The sequence below is a fragment of the Mustela nigripes genome, chromosome 9 (assembly GCF_022355385.1).
Source record: "Mustela nigripes isolate SB6536 chromosome 9, MUSNIG.SB6536, whole genome shotgun sequence".
Taxonomy (NCBI): Eukaryota; Metazoa; Chordata; class Mammalia; order Carnivora; family Mustelidae; genus Mustela; species Mustela nigripes.
Window position 1 is genome coordinate 37,493,179 of NC_081565.1, and position 22,067 is coordinate 37,515,245.

The 22,067-nt window shown below is 50.2% G+C and overlaps 1 long non-coding RNA gene across 2 annotated transcripts; it reads left to right on the forward strand.

Annotated features, from left to right (window-relative positions):
* The first annotated feature begins 1,244 nt into the window (after positions 1-1,244).
* LOC132024665 (uncharacterized) lies at positions 1,245-21,865 on the forward strand. Of its 2 annotated transcripts, none has more exons than XR_009406273.1 (3): positions 1,245-1,549; positions 2,495-2,685; positions 21,387-21,865. It is a non-coding gene; the product is annotated as an uncharacterized LOC132024665 (long non-coding RNA). The 2 variants fall into 2 exon arrangements; XR_009406272.1 differs by lacking the exon at positions 21,387-21,865 and adding an exon at positions 11,369-12,421.
* Positions 21,866-22,067: the final 202 nt, after the last annotated feature.

Consider the following 22,067-nt stretch of genomic DNA (forward strand, 5'->3'; position numbering starts at 1 on the left):
GCAGTTCCATCTCAGGTCTCCAACCCCTCCTGGTCCCCAGCTCCCAAGAGGTGTGTCTGGAATGTTGGAGAGACCTGAGCCAGAGGGAGTGTCCCCTTCCCAGGCCCTGGGGGGAGGAAGGGCCACCCTTGGGAGGGGAATGTGGTTTCAGAATTTCATTCCAGCCACACCAGTCCTGCCTCTGGTGCCCCTAACCTGCCGTCCTCCCCAGCATGCCCCAAACCTTCTCAAATCCTGCAGCTGATCTGGACCAGTCAGTCCTGAGAGGGGCGGGAGGCCCTATGGTGCAGTGGTTAAAGAATGGTCAAACCTGGATTCCAGGCCCAGCTGGCTTCTTTTTAGCAGTTTGACTTTGGGGTGGTCATTTTTCTTTCCCCGAACCTCAGTTTCCTATGAATTGGGAGATACCGAGTCGAGGAGGTAGTGAAAGATTAAGTCATGAAAAGCACTTAGCAGAGTGACCAGCAGAGAGCAAATAGTCAATAAATGTCACCTTAAGATTTTTCCAGCAGAATTGGGGAGGAAGGGATGGTGGTGGTGGAGAGATGCTGAAGGCTGTTTTTTAAAGGTCACTGAATTCAACATCCTCTTCCGCCTCAGATTCTTTCCACGGCTTCTGAATTTCTCTGAGACGGGGAGGAGGAATGGGGGTGATGGTTTGCTGTGCTCTGACTTGAGGGGCCTTTCCAAGAGGGATCAAAGGGAAACAAGAGGGTCACATGCATAGGTGAAGGGGAACGGGCAGCTCAAAGAATGTGTTAGATGGAGGGTGAGACGGGCCTGAGAAGGGGTGGGGCCTGATTAGGTCCCGAGCAGGAAGTCAGGGCAGGGGCTGGCAGGGGCAGCAGTGTGCGTTTTGCGACCCCTCCCGACGTGGGAGGGAACCGTCCCCCGTCCCCACTCCTGTCCAGGTGCGTTTTGCGACCCCTCCCGGCGTGGGAGGGAACCGTCCCCCGTCCCCACTCCTGTCCAGGCTCTGCCTCTCAATAGCTCTAGCTGATAACAAGTCAAAGAAATGTCTTCATCTAGTTTAGGAAAGTATTTTAATCCACTTTCCAGGGTGGGTTTGGAGGGAGTATCACCTTGCCAGAGGGTAGACAGCCCACACCTCAGCTCGGTCCTTCCATCTGGACTCCTTTGAGGCCTCTTCACCGCTCACTTTGGAGTCACTTGTGTTTCTTTAAAGTTCTAACTTGTTTGTATAGAAATCAGCCTCCCTGAAACCTGAGCTCGGTTCCTGTTTCCTTGTGTGCCTGCCTGTGTGTGTGCACATGTGCGAGTGTGCATTTCTCAGTGTTTCTGGGTGTGGCTGGCTTTCAGTATCTTCTTATGTCTCTGTGGGTCTGTGGCTCTGGCCGACCATGTCTCTGCCCCTTTCTGTGTTTCTGTCACTGCCTGGCTCTTTGTGTCTGGGTCTTTCTTTGTGTACCTCTTAAGTGAACATCTTGTGTACCTCAGCCCTTCTGTGTACAGCTTACTTAGGAGTGACTCTCCTGCCAGCCCAGTCCCGCTCGTCTGACCCCAGGGCATGCCTCCTCCTTAATTCCTGGTAATGAGCTCCCTCCTTGTTGCTAACTCTTTCCCCTTGATTTTGTTTGTCTGAAAACCTGGGTGGGGCTCCCCCAGGCTTGGGGAAGCTTGGGTGGGGTAGAGTTGGGTGGGGTGGGAAGGGGAGAGTAGGGACGACTCCACCCCAGGCAGAGACCCCAGAGGCCACAGGTGCCCTTGATCTTCCAAGGAAGGGGCTGTGGGGGTGTTAGCCTAGGCAAGGCCCTGAAAAGCCTCATTGGGAGGAGGGAGCCTGTGCTGGGGTGGGTCCCCGAGTTGTGGGCCAGGGAATGCTGGTAGTGTAAAGAGAGTAGAGGCTGAGGCACTGGGGCCCTCAGGGAGACTGAAGGGGGGCTCACTGTAGAACTCCTCTGAATCCTAAGTGGGTAGCAGCTGGGGGTGGCCTCCTCTGGGACTCAGTCTCACCTGAGGTCTCAGCCTTTGGTGCCAGGTTTATTTGAGGTAAAGGAGAGAGTGGCAGTGGGAACAGAGCTCTTTCTGGTCTCTTGGCTCCTTGGCTGTCCCAGAGTGGCATGAAGGGGAAACTGAGACCCAGAGTCTCACTCAGGATCTCAGAGCAGTGCGGCAAAGCCTGCATTAGAATCCAGTCTCCTGCCCCTAACATGGCTGCCTGCAGCCCCTTTCCCAGACAGCACTTTGCAATAGCTCAGGGAGCAAGGCTTCGGGTCCAGCTCCCCAGCCCTACCAAGCTATGGGACCTTAGGCATGTGGAGTTCTCTATTTCCCCCACATGTAATCTCTGGCCTGTTCTATGTCGAAGGAGGCAGGAGTAGAGTGCACCCCCTGGGCCATCTTGCTGCTAGCTTACCTTGGCTTTGGCAAACTGGAGACATAGGCAGGAAACCAGAGGGCAGGGCCTTCACACTTTTTCCGGAGCTTTCACTGCATCCCAGTAACACTGCTCTGTTTGGCTGCCTGCTCTCAGTCCTCAGGCTAGTTCGTTCCTCTGACCCTGATGGTGCCTCTGAATGTCGTCCCATCCACAAGCTCACGTCAACGAGGCCCTCTGAGGATACCCTGTTCCTGTTGGATCCCCAACAGAGTCCCCCTCTCTGCTCTTCAGTTTCTTCAGCGGTACAATGCGGATAGTAACAGTCCCTCACCGGGTTGCACGAGGTAAGGATTAAGTGAGTAATGTCTATATACAACAATGCCAGATGCAGAGGTAACTGCTACAGAATGTAAAACAATATTATTATGACTGTTATTCTCATGCTTCCTTGTGAGCTCCCTGTATACTGTGGGGGAGGGAATGTGTGAAGCCAAGGTTGGTTTGGAGAGAAACGCCTGACTTTAAAGGCCCTCTCTTCCAGCTCCAGGCTGTTAGCCATCTGTGAGGCCTTAGTCAGCCAGGGGTCTAGCTTCAGTCCCTCCAACTCTCTTGGACCCAGCTTTCCCTGAGAAGACTGGGGTGAGGGGAGATGGAAGCCAGAGCCCCCTTCCCACCCCGGCTCTTCTCCCGAAAACTTAGGCTTCTGAGAAATGGAGAGGTGACTTTCTCTACCATCTTGTGGGGCTTCAGGAAGCTGATAAGGGTTGAGAGTGGTTGTAACAATGAATTAGGGGATCAGAGGGTGGTATATTTGGGATCAGGGAAGAGAGTCAATCCTGGGGAGGTTGAATCCCAGGGGGAAGCAAAATCCCAATCTGTGTTTCCTAATCTTGTCTCACAACCTTATCAGGAAGTCCCACCTCAGGTCTCACTGCTGGCTTGCTTCAGCTACTCAAGAATGAGGCAGACCAGGACAATTAGCATGATCGAGGGGGGCCTTTGCTAGCTCTTACTAGCGCACTGGGAGTTCCAGCAGCTTTGGGAGTAGGGAAAGAGTCTTGGATACTCTCAATGCCCAGCAGGCCCCAGGGGTGGGGGTAGGAGGCACCAATGGGGAGGGCACTGGCCAAGTTTGCCAGTGGGATGAGGTTATGAGTAGGCTTAAAGAGACTCACCTGATTCATCTTGGGGTCTCTTCCCTTGACCATATGGTCCCTTCATTTGTCAGAATGAGGTTTGGTGTGGTGTAGAAAAGGGGTAAATGTTACCTTTCCCATCCCTAGAGCTCTCTGGGGACAAAGCCTTTAACTAGATTAATCACCTTGATCAGCTCCAATTTCTTGCTGTGGTGCTGTGGTGTATTCCCACCATCCTCTACCCTCTGAGTTTTTCTGGAAGCCTGAGACTAGTGATAGGCCTTTGCCAGGCTTCCTCACTGCTCTCAGGACCAAGGAGGCCTCTCTGGGAGAGGCTGGGTGAGGGGAGAAAGAACTCTGAGAGCCCCGATAATCATCTGGACATGGTCCACCTCTTGTCTCTACGGAGACGCCCCCCCCCCCCAATAGCCAAGGGCGCCCCTGGAATGTCCACCCACCTCCCTCATCCTCTGCCTCTCTGCTCAGGGTCACTGCCAGGGCCTGGCCGGAAATGGGCTGAGGGAGGGGAGGAGGTGGGCTGGCCCAAGTTGGGAGGCAGGCTGCTGGTCAGACAGAGCTCTTTTCCTGGTAGAGGCAGCCTTTAGCTTATGGATCCATAGATATGGATCCTTAGTTCCATGTCAGGAATGGAAAGGGGAGAGTGACCCCTGCCTGTGGATAAAATCTTCCCTTTAGGGGTGCCTGTGGCTCAGTGGGTTAAAGCCTCTGCCTTTAGCTCAGGTCATGATCCCAGGGTCCTGGGATTGATGGAGCCCTGCATCGGGCTCTCTGCTCAGCAGGGAGCCTGCTTCTTCCTCTCTCTCTGCCTGCTTCTCTGACTACTTGTGATCTCTGTCTGTCAAATAAGTAAATGAAATCTTTAAAAAACAAAAATCTTTTCTTTATGGGAGTAAGGGTTTGAACGCAAGCCACTTTGGGCCCTTAGACATGCATGTGTGCCCACATACACATGAAGGTATGTCTGCTGTGCCTGGGGAAGACAGGGTCTGTGTTTACACTCACACAAACACATCATTTACACCCTCACTCACCAGCACCCCCCCACTCAATCCTTACTCAACCCATCTATACCTATGCATGCACACTCATACTCTGATTCACACTCAGCCAGGCACTCAGGTACTCAAACACACTTAGAACCACTTATGTGCACTCACGTATGCACATAATCGTATGGACACCATGTTTATACTCCATGTCTTTATCCTTTTTTTTTTTTTTTTTTTAGATTTCCATTTATTTCATTTGACAGAGAGAAATCACAAGTAGATGGAGAGGCAGGCAGAGAGAGAGAGAGAGAGGGAAGCAGGCTCCCTGCCAAGCAGAGAGCCCGATGCGGGACTCGATCCCAGGACCCCGAGATCATGACCCGAGCCGAAGGCAGCGGCTCAACCCACTGAGCCACCCAGGCGCCCCCAATGTCTTTATCCTTACACACACTCACAGTCATGAATGCTCACTTACTCTTAAACGCACACTTACCAACACTCACACTCAAATACACTCCTACTCGTGGGTCTCCAGGGGCCACACACCTGTGGATGAGGGCAGCAAAGGCAAAGGATGCATCTAGCAGCTGAAAGTGTTGGGGGGCAGAGGCGGTGCAGAGACGGGGGACAGAGAGATCGGGGTCACAGGATGTGGGGTTGGTCAGGATGTGGAGTTCAGAAGCCTTTAGGTTTTGGGGTCACAACCCAGATTTTCAGAGCCACGGTTCAGGAGGCAGGAGGTTTAAAGAATGTGGCTGAGAGTCCCAGTGTGTAAGCAGGGCACACAGTAGCTGTTGACAAACACTGGCTGAGTAAGAGAACAGCAGGACTGACTAAAACTCTCCATTTCTAGCTAGTAGAGCCTCCTGTCCGTCTCACTGAAGTTTAGAATCCCAGGCAAGGAGACAGAGAGATGGCAAGGGCCATCTCAACCCCAGCAGTCAATGGGCCCACATCTTCTCGGGTAGTCTACACAGTAGGAGGCTGAGTATAGTTGTGAAGGCTCCTCCACACTGCAAGATGACTCAAGTACAGGTGACTTGGACAAAGCTACTGCATAGGCCCGCCCAGGCAGGGGTCCCTGGTCTCAGAGTACAGCTGTGGCTTCTTTTTCTTTTTTTTCTCTCTCTCTTTTCTTTTTTTACAAGCTTTATTAATTTACTTTTTTTTTTTAAGATTTTATTTATTTTTTATGTATTTGACAGAGAGAGAGCTCACAAGTGGGCAGAGAGGCGGGCAGGGGGGCAGGGGAACAGGCTCCCTGCTGAGGAGAGAGCCTGACGAGGGGCTCAATCCCAAGCCTCTGAGATCATGACCTGAGCTGAAGGCAGAGGCCCAACCCACTGATTCACTCAGGCGCCCCTATTCATTTACCTTTTTTTTTTAAGATTTTACTTATTTATTTGACAGAGAGAGATCACAAGTAGGCAGAGAGAGAGAGAGAGAGAGAGAGAGAGAGAGGAGGAAGCAGGCTCCCTGCCAAGCAGAGAGCCTGATGCGGGACTCAATCCCAGGACCCTGGGATCACAACCCGAGCCGATGGCAGGGGCTTAACCCACTGAGCCAACCAGGCGCCCTGTTCATTTACTTTTTTAAGTAAGCTCTACTCCTAATGTGGGGCTTGAACTCCCAACCTCAAGAGTCACATGCTCTACTGTCTAAGCCAGGCACCCCTTTTAGCTTCTAAACCTAGAGAGACCCATCTGCCTGGGGATAAACAGAAAGTGACTAAGCTCTGGGCTGTCCCAGAGATTTGAGCCTATCCAGGAAAGAGGGGGACCTATAGGAGTCTCTGGAGGTGTGCGGGATCAGGGAGACCCATAGAAATTCCACCCAGGGGCTCCTGGAACTGTCTCGTGTGTAATGTAGTGTCTCTGGTGTTTCTGCCAGAGGTCTTGGGTTTATTCCATTCATTTGCTTGTTTATTATTTCATCAAATAGTTGTTGAGGATCTTTTTTGTGCCAGGTTGTGGAAGGTAGCAAGAGTGCCAGAATGAACACGATGCATATGATACCAGGTAGGAAGTGTCTGGATGCAAAAAAAAAAAGTGGAATTCTGATTCAAAGTGGTGTAGGCAACGGCGCTAACGCACTGGCTTACATAACTGAAAAGTCAGAGGAAACTTCAGGTGAGGCTTAATCTAGCACCCAGGTCCTTTCTCTCTCCCACAGCATCAGCCTCACTGGAAGCCTTCCAGCAGGGAAGAGGGAACATGGGCCTTGGCTTCTCCACGGTGGCACCTCTGTCCCAGCACCTCATCCTATCCAGCTTCCTGGCCTCTGGCCACATCCCCGGTTTTCTTAACTTTCTCATCTCCCCTCCTCACTTTCTGCCCCTTGGCATACTCTCAGTTTTGTTTTGTTTTGCCCAAGTATTCAACTGAGCAAATGGCAAAAGGGTCACCAGCTCAGGGTCCGAGGTTTCCTTTAATGGGACCCACTTTCCTTAGGTTTTGAAAAGCAGTTTGTAGCCCCTTCCCCACCCCAGCCCCCATCACAAGGGAATAGCACGCTCTCTCTCTCGATGATGATGATGATGACTGCTATTGACATATCTATTCCCCAGACCAAGCTTCATGGAGACAGGAACCGAAGGTCTGGTTGGAAAAGCTAGCCCCTTGTATGCTGCAGGGGGCTCAACAAATATTTGTGGGATGAGTGGGTGGGGTTATTCAGACACCCCCATCCTGAAGCCCACCTTCCTTTCTCTCTCTTTCCAGGGAATGGTTATGACAAAACTTTCGAAGCCCCAGAAACTTTTAATGGGGTTAGTTGTGGCAGATTCTAGTGGAATACACCTGGCTAGGGCACTTGTGGCAAAAGTTGTGTTCTCCAAGGAGAGGAAGGTTAGTAGTTCTCGATGGACATCAGATTGGTATGGATGTGAACCCAGGGGGGGAGGAGGCAGAGATGACGCTAAGGTTCCATACTTAGGTCCCTTGATAGGCCTGGACATAGCCTGGGAGGGCATCCAGCCAGCCTCTTTGGCACTGGCTATGCCTGCAGATCTTATCTGGGACCAGGCTGTTGCGTGGTACTGAGTCATTGGACCTGCGGCCTAAGAAACAGTTCTGGTGTTGAAATGGGCCCAGAGGAGGGAGTGGAGTGGGTGTCTCTAATTTGCCACCAGCAAAGACATCATCACCACTCATGCTTCCTGTCATCCCTGGGTCACCTTCATGGTCATCACTCATCTCTGACCTTGTCACTCATTTGTCACCCTCACTATCACCCCTGCATCACAACCACTGGTCCTTTCTTAACCATGCTGCCACTTGACCCAGTTCCCATCCCTGTGTTACCTTCTTTAGCAAGCCACCATCCCTGTCCCCTCCTCGTTCTCAAGGCTCTTGCTATCTGAACCAACCCTGTCTTCTTTATCAACTGCCTCTACCCCAAACCTGTTACTGGCTAGTTCCACTCCCATCTCACCTATCACCCTGATGTCACCACCTGTCCCTGTCATCCTCATCACCTTTGTCACCACACCCTCCACCACCTGTCCCAGTTTTGCCCATCACCTTTAAGTCTTTGGACTATAGTTGGCTCCCCTGTCTCCTCTGTTGGTTCACCAGCACTGTCCATCTCTGCCTCCCCGCTGTCGCTACCATCAACATCCTTCTTCTCTCTAGCTCCTCTTCTAGGTCCCCAGATGGGCTTTCCCCTCTGGTATAGATATCCTCAACATGTGTGCCTAGAAGCCTTTGCCCCGGCCTTTCCAGTCTCCAGCCTCCTCTGGGCTTCCCTAGCTGGGACTGCCATGCTGCTTCCCTGCACGCTCTGCCCTGACACTTGGCTTCATTTCACTCCTAGGGTAGCCAGACCTGGGGGCCTGGCACTTACTCCTAGGGTATCAAAAGCGTACTGTCGGGAGCCTTGCCAGGAAACCCTGACTCTTCTCTACCTGCACCCATGACATTTGGCAATGTTTCCACCCAGCCTGGCCATAAAATCTCCATTTATTTTATTTTATTTTTTTTAAAGATTTTATTTATTTATTTGACAGAGAGAGATCACAAGTAGGCAGAGAGGCAGGCAGAGAGAGAGGAAGGGAAGCAGGCTCCCCGCTGAGCAGAGAGCCCGATGCGGGACTCGATCCCAGCACCCCGAGATCATGACCTGAGCCGAAGGCAGCGGCCCAACCCACTGAGCCACCCAGGCGCCCCAAAATCTCCATTTATTAAATTGATTATTATTTCCCTTTTAGAGTTCCCTGATGCCCCCTCAAACTGTCATTTATCCCCTTATAATACATTCTCATGGCCCCGCAGTACCTTATCATATCACACTTAGGATCAACTGCTTATTTGTATAATCGGAAGGCTGTCTTGCCCACCAGAGAAGGACACTCTGGGAAGGCAGGAACCTTGTCTGTCTAGGCTGCTGCCAGTCCCCAGAGCCTGGCACAGTGCCTCCCTTCTGGTAGGGGCTCAGTGAATGTCTGTTGAGTGAATAAATACTATTAATTGAGTACTTAACAGTACCAGATACAGTGGTAACTGCTGTATACATACTAACGTTCATTCTCTGTCATGTTTTGGTCTCCCTTTTCACTTTATTTGCTTTTGGGCATTTCAAGGGTTTTTTAGCTGATTTGGCATAAGCTATTTTGACAAAGTTCAAGCAGAGAAGCACATTTCCAGTTACTCATCAGAAAGTGAGGACACTTAGAGAAAGTTAGTTACTCACAGAACAAGGAAAAACACTTCCTTGTAATTAGGGCAAAGAGAATTGCAACTTGTAAGGTAACCTCTTGATTTCATTCTTCTGCTCTCTGAGGGAGGTAGGAGAAGCTGGGGGCTAAGGTGAGGGGGCTGGGGAGTACCTGAAGAAGATCCCTTCTCATCTCCAGAAAGCAAGAATTAGATCCTCACCTTACACCATTAAACTGCTGTGTGTGTGTGTTTTTATTTTTATTTTATTTTATTTTTATTTTTTTATTTTTTTTACTTATTTGACAGACAGAGATCACAAGTAGGCAGAGAAATAGGCAGAGAGAGAGAGAGGAAGGGAAGCAGACTCCCTGCTGAGCAGAGAGCCCGACTCGGGGCTCGATCCCAGGACCCCGGGATCATGACCCGAGTAGAAGGCAGAGGTTTTAACCCACTGAGCCACCCAGGCACCCCTGTGTGTGTGTTTTTAAAGATTTATTTATTTGGGGCACCTGGGTGGCTCAGCTGTTGAGCATCTGCCTTCGGCTCAGGTCATGATCCCAGGGTCCTGGGATCGAGCCCCACATTGGGCTCCCTGCTCGAAGGGAAGCCTGCTTCTCCCTCTGCCACTCCCCCTACTTGTATTCCCTCTCTTGCTGTATCTCTCTGCCAAATAAATAAAATCTAAAAGAAAGAAAGAAAGAACAGATTTATTTATTTGAGAGAGAGAGAAGGGGAGGGGCAGAGGGAGCGTCTTAAGCAGACTCTGTGCTGAGTGGAGCCCAATGTGGGGCTCAGTCACAAGACCCTGAGATCACCACCTGAGCTGAAACCAAGAGTCAGTTGCTTAACCAAATGGGCCACCCAGGTGCCCCCAAACTGATGATTTTTTTTTAAAGATTTTATTTATTTATTTGACAGACAAAGATCGCAAGTAGGCAGAGAGAAAGAGGAGGAAGCAGGCTCCCCACTGAGCAGAGAGCCCAAAGCAGGGCTCGATTCCAGGACCCTGAGATCATGACCTGAGCCAAAGGCAGAGGCTTTAACCCACCTGAGCCACCCAGGTACCCCCTGATGATTTTTTTTTTAAAAGATTTTATTTAAAAATAAAAAAGGTTTTATTTATTTATTTGACAGACAGAGATCACAAGTAGGCAGAGAGGCAGGCAGGGAGAAAGAGGAGTAAGCAGGCTCCCCACTGAGCAGAGAGCCCGATGTGGGGCTCGATCCCAGGATCATGACCTGAGCCAAAGGCAGAAGCTTTAACCCACTGAGCCACCCAGGTGCTCCCAAACTGATGATTTTTAAGAGATAAATAAAAAAGTGTTAAAATAAAGCTGGATGTTTCTTATATTCTTTGTCCCAGTTATTTCATCCCTGGGAATTTATCCCTGGGAAAATAACTAGAGATGTACACAAAGCCTTTGTCCAAAAATCTTCATTGCAATGCTGTCTATACCACTGAAACATTGAAATACAAATATGTATTTATGAATGAAAAATATATAAATTTTAAAAGTTGAAAAGACAGATGAAATAAAGTGTGGTCTGACTTTTAGTTACTGAAATCATGGTCTTGAAGAGTTCATTATTCTATAACCATGGCATTCAGTGAAAAGGGCATCATATGAACAGGCATCCGCAGAACTGTTTTCAGTTATATCAACAGAGTACTCAGAAAGATCAAAGCATGAAAAGGAGTGAAAGGATTAATAGGTATTGTGTGGTTTCTGAATTGTCAGTAGTTTATTTTTATTTCTTGTAGTTATCACCTATCTATGATTATCATTATCACTTTGATAATAAAACTTAGGCATTTGTAAAAATAACAAGGGGCACCTGGGTGGCTCAGTTGGTGAGCGGCTGCCTTGGGTTCAGGTCGTGATCTCAGGATCCTGGGATCGAGCCCCTGGCTGGGGGCTCCCTGCTCAGCAGGGAGTTTGCTTCTCCCTCTCCCTCTGTTTCCAAATAAGTAAATAAAATCTTTATAAAACAACAACAGCAAGGAGGCAAGAATAATGTTTTATGTGAAAGTGTCAGTAGTTTATAGCCCTGTATTATTTTTTGATTTACTAGATTGTCAATCCTAGGAGGCCAGGCTACTTGTCTATTTCTCAGTAGCAGACCTGAAGGAGAGAATGACTGGTAAAGTGTGATGGAGTTAATGAAATGTACTTTTCTGGGACCACATCTCTCACTAACTTTTTTCCTTTTTTTCTATTTTTAAAGATTTCATTTTTAACTGATCTCTACACCCACCCTGGGACTTGAACTCACAACCCTGAGATCAAGAGTGGCATGCTTCACCACCTGAGCCAGTTGGGGACTGTTCACTAATTTTCATCTTGATTCTTCAGAATAACCCCTTCCTACCCAGAAAGAGTGTTTTGGGGGCTGCCTTGATCAGCAAAACCAAAAACCCTCACACACGTGACGGCACATTGAAAAAAGCAATGCGAATTTGAGCAATTCTTATCAGAAATATGAAAACAAGACCTGATTATGCACTAAACCTGCCCCTCCTTCTTTGTTCCTGGTTCAGAGCAGGGCACTACCCAGCCAGAAACCCGGAGTCACCCACACCTCCTGCTCCCGCACTCCCGCAGTCCATCACACTTCAGGGCAGCCCAAACCCTTTCCCATAGTTAATGCCACTCCCTGTTGCAGCCTGGGCTTCCTGCCTTCATCAAGCCCAGCTGCCTCCTGACCAAGTTTCTCTGCTCCACTCTTGCTCTTCCCACCCAAATTCATGCCTTACAACCTACGGCCATGCTGAGCTTTCTAATACTCTGATCCACTCTGCCATTCCCCTGTTTACAGCCCTTCAGTGGCTCGCCATCATTCTCAGGAGCAAGTACAAGATGGCTCACGATCTGGTTCAGGCCACCGCTGTCATCACCGTGCTTCCCCCCATCTGGCCACACAGAATTTCTCTGGGTGATGGTTCCTCCGGACCTTTGCATGAGTTGTCCCTTTTCCTGGGGAAAATGATCCTTTCTGTCCCACACTTCCCTGTCTGGCTAACTCCTTCTCACCTCTCAGTTGTTAAAGTGGATGTCCCTTCCTCCATGCACTCGGTTCTGTCCCCCTCTTCTCAACTCCCACAGGCTTCTTTGCTTACTGCCTCTGCTATCTGCATTGTACCTTCTTATTTTACTCACCATCTTCCCTGTGTGCCTTGGAATCCCTCCAGCTCTGGGACTGCAACTAGCTCTCCATTGCAAATAGGCACCTCACCATGGTGGGGCTTCCATGGCTGTTGATGAATGAACGAATGACAAATAAATCTAATACTCTTGTAAGAATTGGTTAATATTTCTTTTTTTTTTTTAAGATTTTATTTATTTATTTGGCAGAGATCACAAGTAGGCAGAGAGGCAGGCAGAGAGAAAGAGGAGGAAGCAGGCTCCCCGATGAGCAGAGAGCCCGATGCAGGGCTCCATCCCAGGACCCCGGAATCATGATCTGAGCCAAAGGCAGAAGAGGCTTTAACCCACTGAGCCACCCAGGTGCCCCTGGTTAATATTTCTAATATGCATAGGAGCAGACATTCAGAAAAAGATGTCCTAAAAGGACCCATAAATTCTACCAAGGAGGTGAAACTGTCTTATGATCAAAGAAATATTGTGGATTTGATAGACCAGAATCGAGGGTCAATCTGTATTTAGGAACAGTGGGAGGGAGCTCTGGGAGTGGTCCATCCCATCTGACATTGTTTTAGGATTACTGTTGTTGGTGATGAGAAGCAGCAAGATTGCTTTTAATCAGGGATGCCTGGGTGGCTCAGTTGGTTAAGCAGCTGCCTTGGGCTCAGGTCATGATCCCAGCGTCCTGGGATCGAGTCCCACATGGGGCTCCTTGCTTGGCAGGGAGCCTGCTTCTCCCTCTCCCTCTGCCTCTGCCTGTCACTCTGTCTGCCTGTGCTTGCTCTCTCTCCCTCTCTCTGATAAATAAATAAAATCTTTTTTTAAAAAATTGCTTTTAATCAGTTTTACTGTTTTTAAATTGTCTGCTGCTGATATACCCTTCCTGCTTGTCCCCAGCTCGGACTGCTTCCACCCTGTCCCCATGTAGTATGCCACTGGTAAGAAATCCCGATTACGGAGTGACCCATCCGTTGATTTTCCTTCCTTCATTTATTTATTTATTTTAAAGATTATATTTATTTATTTGAGAGAGAGAGAGAGAGTGAGAGAGGGAACACAAGCAGAGGGAGGGAGTGGGAGATGGAGAAAAAGGCATCCTGCCGAGCAGGGAGCCCGATGTGGGGCTCAATCCCAGGATCCTGGGATCATGACCTGAGCCGAAGGCAGACTTAACAACTGAGCCACCCAGGCGCCCCTGTTTTCCTCCCTTCAGCTCAGAGCCGGGAGTAATTTCAGAGGTGTCCAACCTCTCAAAACTCCGCTGGGCATTGTTGTCCTTGACCAGAGTTGGGACCCTTCTGTGACTCTTCTGGAACCCAGCTTCCTCAGGGGAACCCTCTAAGTCTGTGACAAGGAGGCAGAGATGGGGGATTATGCATGGGGTCCAGCCCCAGATCCAGCCCTGTCCTTCCACAAACACCCTTGAGGCCTTGGGCTGGTCTCAGGGCCCATGTTCTCTAGTCCTTCATGGCTTTACTTTGCCCACTCATAAAACTGGGGCATTTAGTGACCTGGGCCCTGGGGTCCTTCATGAACTTCCCAAGCTGAGAAAGGGATGCCAGCCATGGGCATTTGCTCCCTCAGGCTCCCTCTTTCTGTTCCTCTCTCTAACTTGAGTGAGACATTCAACCACCTGGGACTCACTAGTTTGGGTGTGTCACCTAGCAGGACGGCGGGCGAGTCTGGACAGGTGGACAGTGGAGCCTGGGCTCCAGGATGGGGTGTGTGTATGTGTCGTGGAGACTGGGTAGACGAGGTGTATCCCAGGCAAAGGTCAAGGATGGGAGAGGTGGCTCCAGCAGGCCGGCTGCCCTTTCTTGGTGACAGCCTTCAGGAACTGCAGAGACAGAAGCTGGGTTGGGCCAGGCCCTGGCTCTGCCATGCAGCTAGGGGGTGGAGAACAGCCCTTTAGTGAGGTCACTTCTAGGGTGGGAGCCAAGGGCCCTTTCTGGGAAGGAAAGGTGATGTCATGAATGCAGAAGGGATTCAGGTTAGACTGCAGGAGGGGCAGGTGATGGTGGATCAGGGAACGTGAGGTGCCTTTAATTAAGCTGTTTCCCAGAAGGGAGGGGAAGAGCTCTACTATTTAGCCCCTCCATGGGAGAGAGGACTGTCTTGTCAGTAGGCAGGGGTGTTAGACAGAATGAGCTGGGGAACAAGATAGCCTGTAGCCCTTAGCCAGGTTTGTGGAATTCATAGCTGAAGAGGAAGTCCTGGGACATCTAGGGCTTGGGTCAGACACCTGCCAGCCCTGGATCTCAGTCGTTCCTCTCAGTGAAATGGAGAGAACCTTCTTGGTCCTTTGCCTACCAAAGACAAAGTGTCCCCTAACCTGGTCACAGAAGACCAGGGATCTCTGTTACACGTTACTTGTGAAGTCCTGGGAGCTAAGAGAAAACTCAGCTGAAATTTGGACTAAGGACGGTGGAGATGGGGGAGCCTGGACCTTCTGGGGGCAGAGTGGTGCCTTTGCATGCAAGCACCTGCAAGCTCCCCAACAGCTAGGGAACATTCTTACCCGGTCTTCCCAGACATTCTGAGCCCCCAATGAAGTCGCTATCATCAGATCCCAACTTCCCTAACCCTGTCTCTTTCCCCCAGTGTCCCTCTGCAAGGCTCCTCAGCCCCTCCTGGTTGCATTCCATGAACATTGATTGAGTGCCTTCTATCTGCCAGGCATTTTTGAAGCCCTAGGGATTCAGAGGTGAACGAGATAGTTGGTCCTGGTGCTCCGCCACCCAGAGGGAAAAAAAGCCAGAAAGTGAAGGAGGTAGCTTAGCCTTCACTGGCCATGAAAGAAAGAAGCGAACATGACTGTGGGAACCCAGAGGAGGCCCCACGTCCACCCTAGGAAAGGTCGGGGCAGAGGTAACGGACCAAGTCTAGAAGGGCCGGCTGGCCTTTGCTGGGGAGGCTTTGGGGGATGGGCGGGGCAGAGTCTGGAACCATCCCAACAGGCTCACAAGAGTGGTTCCAGGAATTTTTACAAACCGCTTACTAAACACAGCCATTATTAAACATTAAATTATATAAATTATTTATTTTTAATATTTAATTTTATTTACTTATTTTTAAGACTTTATTTATTTGACAGATAGATCACAAGTAGGCAGAGAGACAGGCAGAGAGAGAGGAGGAAGCAGGCTCCCCGCTGAGTAGAGAGCCCGATGTGGGGCTCCATCTCAGCACCCTGGGATCATGACGTGAGCAGAGGCTTAACCCACTGAGCCACCCAGGCGCCCCTATTTTTAATAATTAATTTTTAAAAAGATTTGAGTGAGAGAGAGCACACGAGCATGAGCAGGGGAAAGGGCAGAGGGAGAGAGAGAGAGAGGGGATCTCCAGCAGAGTCCCTGCTGAGCATGGAGCCTAACATGGGGAGGGACTTGGTACCAGGACCCTGAGGTTATGACCTGAGCCAAAATCAAGAGTCAGATGCTCAACTGACTGAGCCACCCAGGCATTGCTTAAGATTTTATTTTTCAGTAATCTCTATACTCACTGTGGGGCTGGAACTCACAAGACAGAGCTCAAGAGTTGTACCTGAGCCAGCAAGAACCCCTAAATATAAATTACTTAAAACAAAGGTAATAAACTCATCGCTTTCTAATTGTTACTGCATTTTACTATTGTGTATGCTCTTGTATTTATATCAATTGTAGTTTTTAAAAACTGTATTTACTTATTTATTTTATTTTATTTTACTTATTTATTTAAAAGATTTTATTTATTTATTTGAGAGAGAGACAGAGAGAGCACAAGCGGGTTGAGGGGCTGAGGGAGAGGGACAAGTAGACTCCAAGCTGAGCACAGAGCCCTTAGGTAGGACTCGATTCCAGCACCCTGAGATCATGGCCTTAGCCGAATTCAGACATTTAACCAACTGAGGCACCGTGGTGCCCCTTTACTTATTTATTTTTAAGTAATCTCTACACTCAATGTGGGGCTCAAGTTCATGACCCTGAGATCAAGAGTCACATGTTCCATAGCCTGAGGCAGTCAGGCACCCCTGTTTACATCAATTGCATCTTTAAGATGGAGAAGCTGTATAATGGTGCGCTGCTACTCACGTCTTCCCAACTCCTTGTTCAGTGACGTCATGTAGGCAGAGGAGGCAGCTGAGGCAGCTGAGGCAGCTGAGGCACAGAGAGGTTAAATAAGCGCCAAGCAGCAGAGGGGGAATTGGAACCCAGGAGTCTTCAGAGGCTATCCTTCAACCACTAGAGGTCACATTTTCAGAATAGGAAAATAATGAGACCTAGAGTAATGTTGTTGGTTTTTTTTTTTTTAAAGATTTTATTTATTTATATCACAGATGGAGAGATCACAAGTAGGCAGAGAGGCAGGCAGAGAGAGAGGAAAAAGCAGGCTCCCCGCTGAGCAGAGAGCCCGATGCGAGGCTCGATTTCGGGACCCTGAAACCATGACCTGAGCCGAAGGCAGATGCTGAACCCCCTGAGCCACCCAGATGCCCCGAGAGTAATGTTTTTTATCTTAACGCACGCACAAAGTTGACCATATATTCACAGACATGCCTGGAATATAGTAGGACCTTGAGAACAGTCTTCAGAGCAGTGGGACTTGAGTTGGTGGTGATAACAGATTAGGAGGAGCCAGGGAAGGGGGCATTTACTAGGCTCCCCCATTTGTTGGGTGATACACTCACATGTGCTACTCTGCCCTTACGTTCTCTGTTTGTGGACTGTGCCTCCATCCTCAGGGAGCTTGAATTCTCAGGGACATATCCCCTGAGCAGGAATACAAAGGGCCAGGGGCACCTGGGTGGCTCCGTTGTTAAGCGTCTGCCTTTGGCTCAGGTCATGAGCCGGGGGTCCTGGGATGGAGCCGCACATTGGGCTCCCTGCTCATCAAGGAGTCTGCTTCTCCCTCTCTGTCTGATCCCTCCCTCTGCTTGTGCTCTCTCTCTCTCTCTCTCTCTCAAATACATAAAGAAAATCTTAAACAACAACAACAAAAAGGAGTACACAGGAGGGAGAGGGCAGTGAGACTGCCCAGGCCCAGAGTGGGGCTCTTGGCTCAAGTATATACAGCTAAGAGGAACGAGAGGTGTGAATTATGATGGACAGAGAGGGTTCCTGTGCAGGGGCATAGATGGAAGGCTTGGGTTTGGACAGGGGAGAGGAGAGCCAGTAGGTTCTGCTACCATCTTGGTTTTTCCCATGCCTGTATGGCAGAAGTTCGATGGTAGCCTTCGAGGCACAGTGACAGACAACTCAGCTGCAGATACATATATAAAAATATTATTTATATATATGAAGTTGAAATTTGAAAGGAATAGAGGTGTTTTCTGGGGGAAATGGGGGATTGGGGTTTGCTGGAGGCAGGTGGCAGGGCGGACCCCATGCAGGGTGTTGGTCCCCTGAGGCCACATCTGTCAGCTTGGGGCTTCCCATTCTGCTGGCTCAGCAGGTCCCACAGGTTGGCAGGTGACCCATGGCTCACCCTCATATGACCTTGGTCCAGGAAGGGGCAGGGGGTGTATGGAATGGAGCCCTTGTGTGCTCCTGTGTGTAGGGTATATTCTGTGTTATGCGCTTGTGTGTGAGATGTGTGCCCATGTCTGATTATGTATATGGGCTGCTAAGTCCCTGGGCACACAGCCACACAGAAATGTGGGCCATAGGTGTGGAGGGTGGGCACATTATGAGGCAGGAGTGATGTGGGGGAGCACATAGGTTTCCCTAGAACACATGTGCATGGGTGCAGGTCTCTCCCTGAAAGAGAAATGCAGCTTCAGAGCCACCAGAGGAGGCTTGGGTGGTTGGCAGGTGAGAAGGGTTCTCTGGTGACAGCTCATCCACGCCGAGGAGGGCTTGGTGGAGCCAGCTGGCAGGGCCGGGCAGTCTAAGCCCATGGTGACAGCAGTGGTTTTCCCTAAGCTTATCCCTTAAGCTCCTGGCTGCAGGCCAGGGTGGCTCCCCCATCTTAGCCCTGAGAGGACATGCACACCCTACATGCCACACATGGAGGTCAGGAGCAGTGAGTGTGATGGGTGGGCACTGAGCCAGAGCTTTCTCTCATCCTCTGAGGGCAGGAAGGACAGAGGGTCTGTGTGACGTCTGCTCTGTTGGGATATGAGGAAGGCATGTCAGCCCTGGGCTGCCCGTGCCCCTGGTTTGGGTGGCACTGTGTGTGCTGACATGCAGTGTATGTGTGTACCCATGTCTGGGTGTGCTGGCCCCTGCCCCAGTGCCCGGGCCCTTGGGCTGCCTTCCCATCATGCTCCACGATCTGAGAGATGCTTCAAGTGGGACAAAGGGCCTGGGCTAGGACCCGGGAGGCCAGGGTTCTCCTCCAGGTTTTCTCATAGTGACTTTGGAGAGGTCCCTTTGTCCTCTCTGGGGCTCAACTTTCTCATCGTAAAGCACAGAGGGGCAATAATCCCTCCAGGGCCACCTCTCGAGGCTGAGGCTGCTGGGTGACAAAACGTTTGGAAGGCCTGGTCTAGGGGCTTCACAAGGGGAAGGACAGCATTCCCTGTGTTGTTTAGCTGTAGGATTAGAGGGTGAAAGCAGGTAGTGACCTCTAGGGGACCTGCACCCTGCCCTACAAGGGGTGTTCAAACCTCCTGGGGAAGTGAGGTCTTTAGCGTTCCAGGGCTGAGCTTCAAAACCAATTAATGTTACAGGCTAAGACCTGCCCTTGGTGAGGCTGGGAAAGTCTGCCTACCCATCTCTGCACCTCCCAGCCCTGCCTGCCTGCTAAGGGAGGAAAAGCAGTGCCCCCTAGATGGAGGTTGGGAACCAGCTCACAGCTCACCCTCTCTCGTATTCCATCCCTTCTCTTCACTCCCTTCTCTTCACTCCCTGCCCACCCCCACCCCCCAGTCTCCACCCCCAGATTGCTGTCTTTCAGGTTCACACCTCCTGCGTTTAGAGTTTTTCATCCTGGGGCTGTAGGCTTAGCCAGAGCAGACAGACAGCACTAATGTCAACAACACAAAAAAGAAGCTGCACAGGAGATATACAAAAGAAAACTTGGAAGCTACAGTGAAGGTGTGCAGGCTGGGCAGGATGGAGCCATGTGTCTCCCCTCACAGCAGCACCCTGGGGCTAGGGCTGGTCCTGCCAATATCTTATGGGGTACCTGAGGAGGGGGTTCATGGGGGTGCCTCCAGGGGACCCAGGTCAAAGAAGTGAGATGAGATCATCAGCAGGGGATTCTAGTGCTCAGACTAATGAGTGCTGTAAAAAGGATGTGGTGGCTGGGGAGAGGGGATGCTTCTGACTGCCCCCCCCCCGCCCCGCAACAGTTGCTGCTACGTGGAGGCCAGGGTTGTGAGTGGAAGCAGGTAGGGATTCGGTTAACAGTCTAGAACATGAGCAGGATTGGAGTTGGGGTTCTGTGCCCTGCCCCAGCTGCTCACCTCAGGGCTCAGGATCCTGGAGCCACATTCCCGAGATTCCCAAAACATGCTCCCTTGCCCCACCCACAGGCATAGTCGCCCTCCCTGACAACCTATTCCTCTCCACTCAGGGTAGGTGGAGCTCAGTTCTCTTAACATATGTTTGTTGTGCACCTGCTAGGCACAATGTGCTATCAGGCTGGGGCATCCCCAGCAGGCGGCCTGTCCCAGGCCCTGTCACGCCTGGATCCCCCAGATGCCTGGGAAGCTGACTGCTTATTGATGGAGCTAGTGATTGTAGGGTGCCTGGGGCAGCCCCGCCCCTAGACCCGAAAGGGCAACCAGGGAGTCAAGTCCAGGTTGCTGAGTGGCCGGGCTGCCCTGGGAAGGGCGGAGAGACCAGACTCACCTGGCTGGAGCAGCCTGGAGTCTAAGTGGAAGTCCACAGGCTGTGGTCTTGCTGTCTGTGGAATGAAGGTCGTGTACTCCGCGCTCAGCCCTTCTGGCTTGGCCCTGGAGTCAGGCAAGAGTTGGTCAGGGCACACGGGTGAGGTGCAGGGTCGCTTTCTCAAACAGGCATCCTCTCCACCTCTCCACAGAGTGATTATTCTCTACCAGGCACTTGTCACGCCACCTACCAACTCAGTCTATTCTTCCAACGCCCCTTTGAGGTAAGGAGTAGTAGATCTCCATCGCACAGATGAAGACACACAAATGTCTTGCTCAAAGTCACCTAGCTCCAGTTAAGAAGCTGAACTGGAGGGGTGTCTGGGTGGCTCAGTTGTTAGGCATCTGCTTTGGCTCGGGTCATGATTCCAGGGTCCTGGGATCAAGCCCTGCATTGGGCTCCCTGCTCACTGGGGAGCCTGCTTCTCCCTCTTCCGCTCCCTCCACATGTATTCTCTTTCTATCAAATAAATACATAAAATCTTTTTTTTTTAAGATTTTTTATTTATTTGTCAGAGAGAGAGAGAGAGAGAGAGAGAGAGAGAGCACAGGCAGACAGAGAGGCAGGCAGAGTCAGAGGGAGAAGCAGGCTCCCTGCTGAGCAAGGAGCCCAATGTGGGACTCGATCCTAGGATGCTGGGATCACGACCTGAGCCAAAGGCAGCTGCTTAACCAACTGAGCCACCCAGGCGTCCCAATACATAAAATCTTAAAAAAAAGAAGAAGAAGAAGAAGCTGAACTGGATTCAAGCTCAGACCTGCTGCCCAGGTATAAACCTGAGCCATGAGTCATAACTTACCACCCAGATGGGGGAGGCCCCCCTCAATAGCCAAACCCCAAACCAGCCCCAGACTCAGGTTATAGAACAGGAGGTCCCTGGGTTTTCCACTGCTCTTTTCTGCCACCACCTCAGTCTTTCACCCCTCCCAGAAGGCATCGCCGATCCCGACTCCCCTCTTCATTATAATTATGCTGGTACCTGACACCCCACCATTATTAGATCCCTTCTTTTCTACTGTGGAAGGATTTTGAAGTTGATTAGGTAGAAATGAAAGAAGGGGAATGGTTGATGAGGAACTTGACAAGGGAGGGATCAGGCAGCATCTGTCTGGACCTACTGACTGGTCAGCCTCACCAAGCAATTGGACATTATCTCTGAATAGGACAGGAAAGAAAGCACAGAGCACTATCTACAGGGTAAAGGATCCTCTGCCCCTCTGCCTGCCCTTGACCCTAAATAAAATCACACCGTTAAAACTAACTTCCTGCATATTTTACAAAATGCAGGAGAAGGAGAAGTTAAATGGCAGCACAAAGAACCAACAAACAAAACCAGAACATGGACTTCCACAGAACCACGTTTACTCAACAAGTCAGTGACGTGAACAAATCAAAGGGAGATGGGGAGCAGCTGTTTAAGAGAGACCTTAACCCAGTGTAACGTGTGAGCTTTTTGGATCCTGACTCAAACCAACCAACAAATTAATGCATAGAGACATTTTGAAATAATTGTGGGGACTCTCTAATTCCATGGGCTTGTTCATTTTGTTAGGTATGGCATTGTGACTATTTAAGAAAATGTTCATATATTTTGAAAATGAATATTGAAGAATGTAGGAGGAAAATAACATGGCTGGAGTTTGTTTTAAAATATTTCATAAAAAATGGGGCGCTTCGGGCACCTGGGTGGCTCAGGTCGTGATTCCAGGGTCCTGGGATCGAGTCCCACGTCAGCCTCCCCGCTCAGTGAGGAGTCTGCTTCTCCCTCTCTCCCTCTGCCTGCCTCTCTGCCTACTTGTGATCTCTGTCTGTCAAATAAATAAATAAAATCTTTTAAAAAATAAAATATTTCCTAAAAGAGAAACTGATGAAACTAGAATGGACAGACTTGGGAGAAGTTTCGAGGAGGCTAGACTGAAGCTGGTGAAGGTAGACATGTTTATTAGATGAATGAAAAAAAAAACAAGA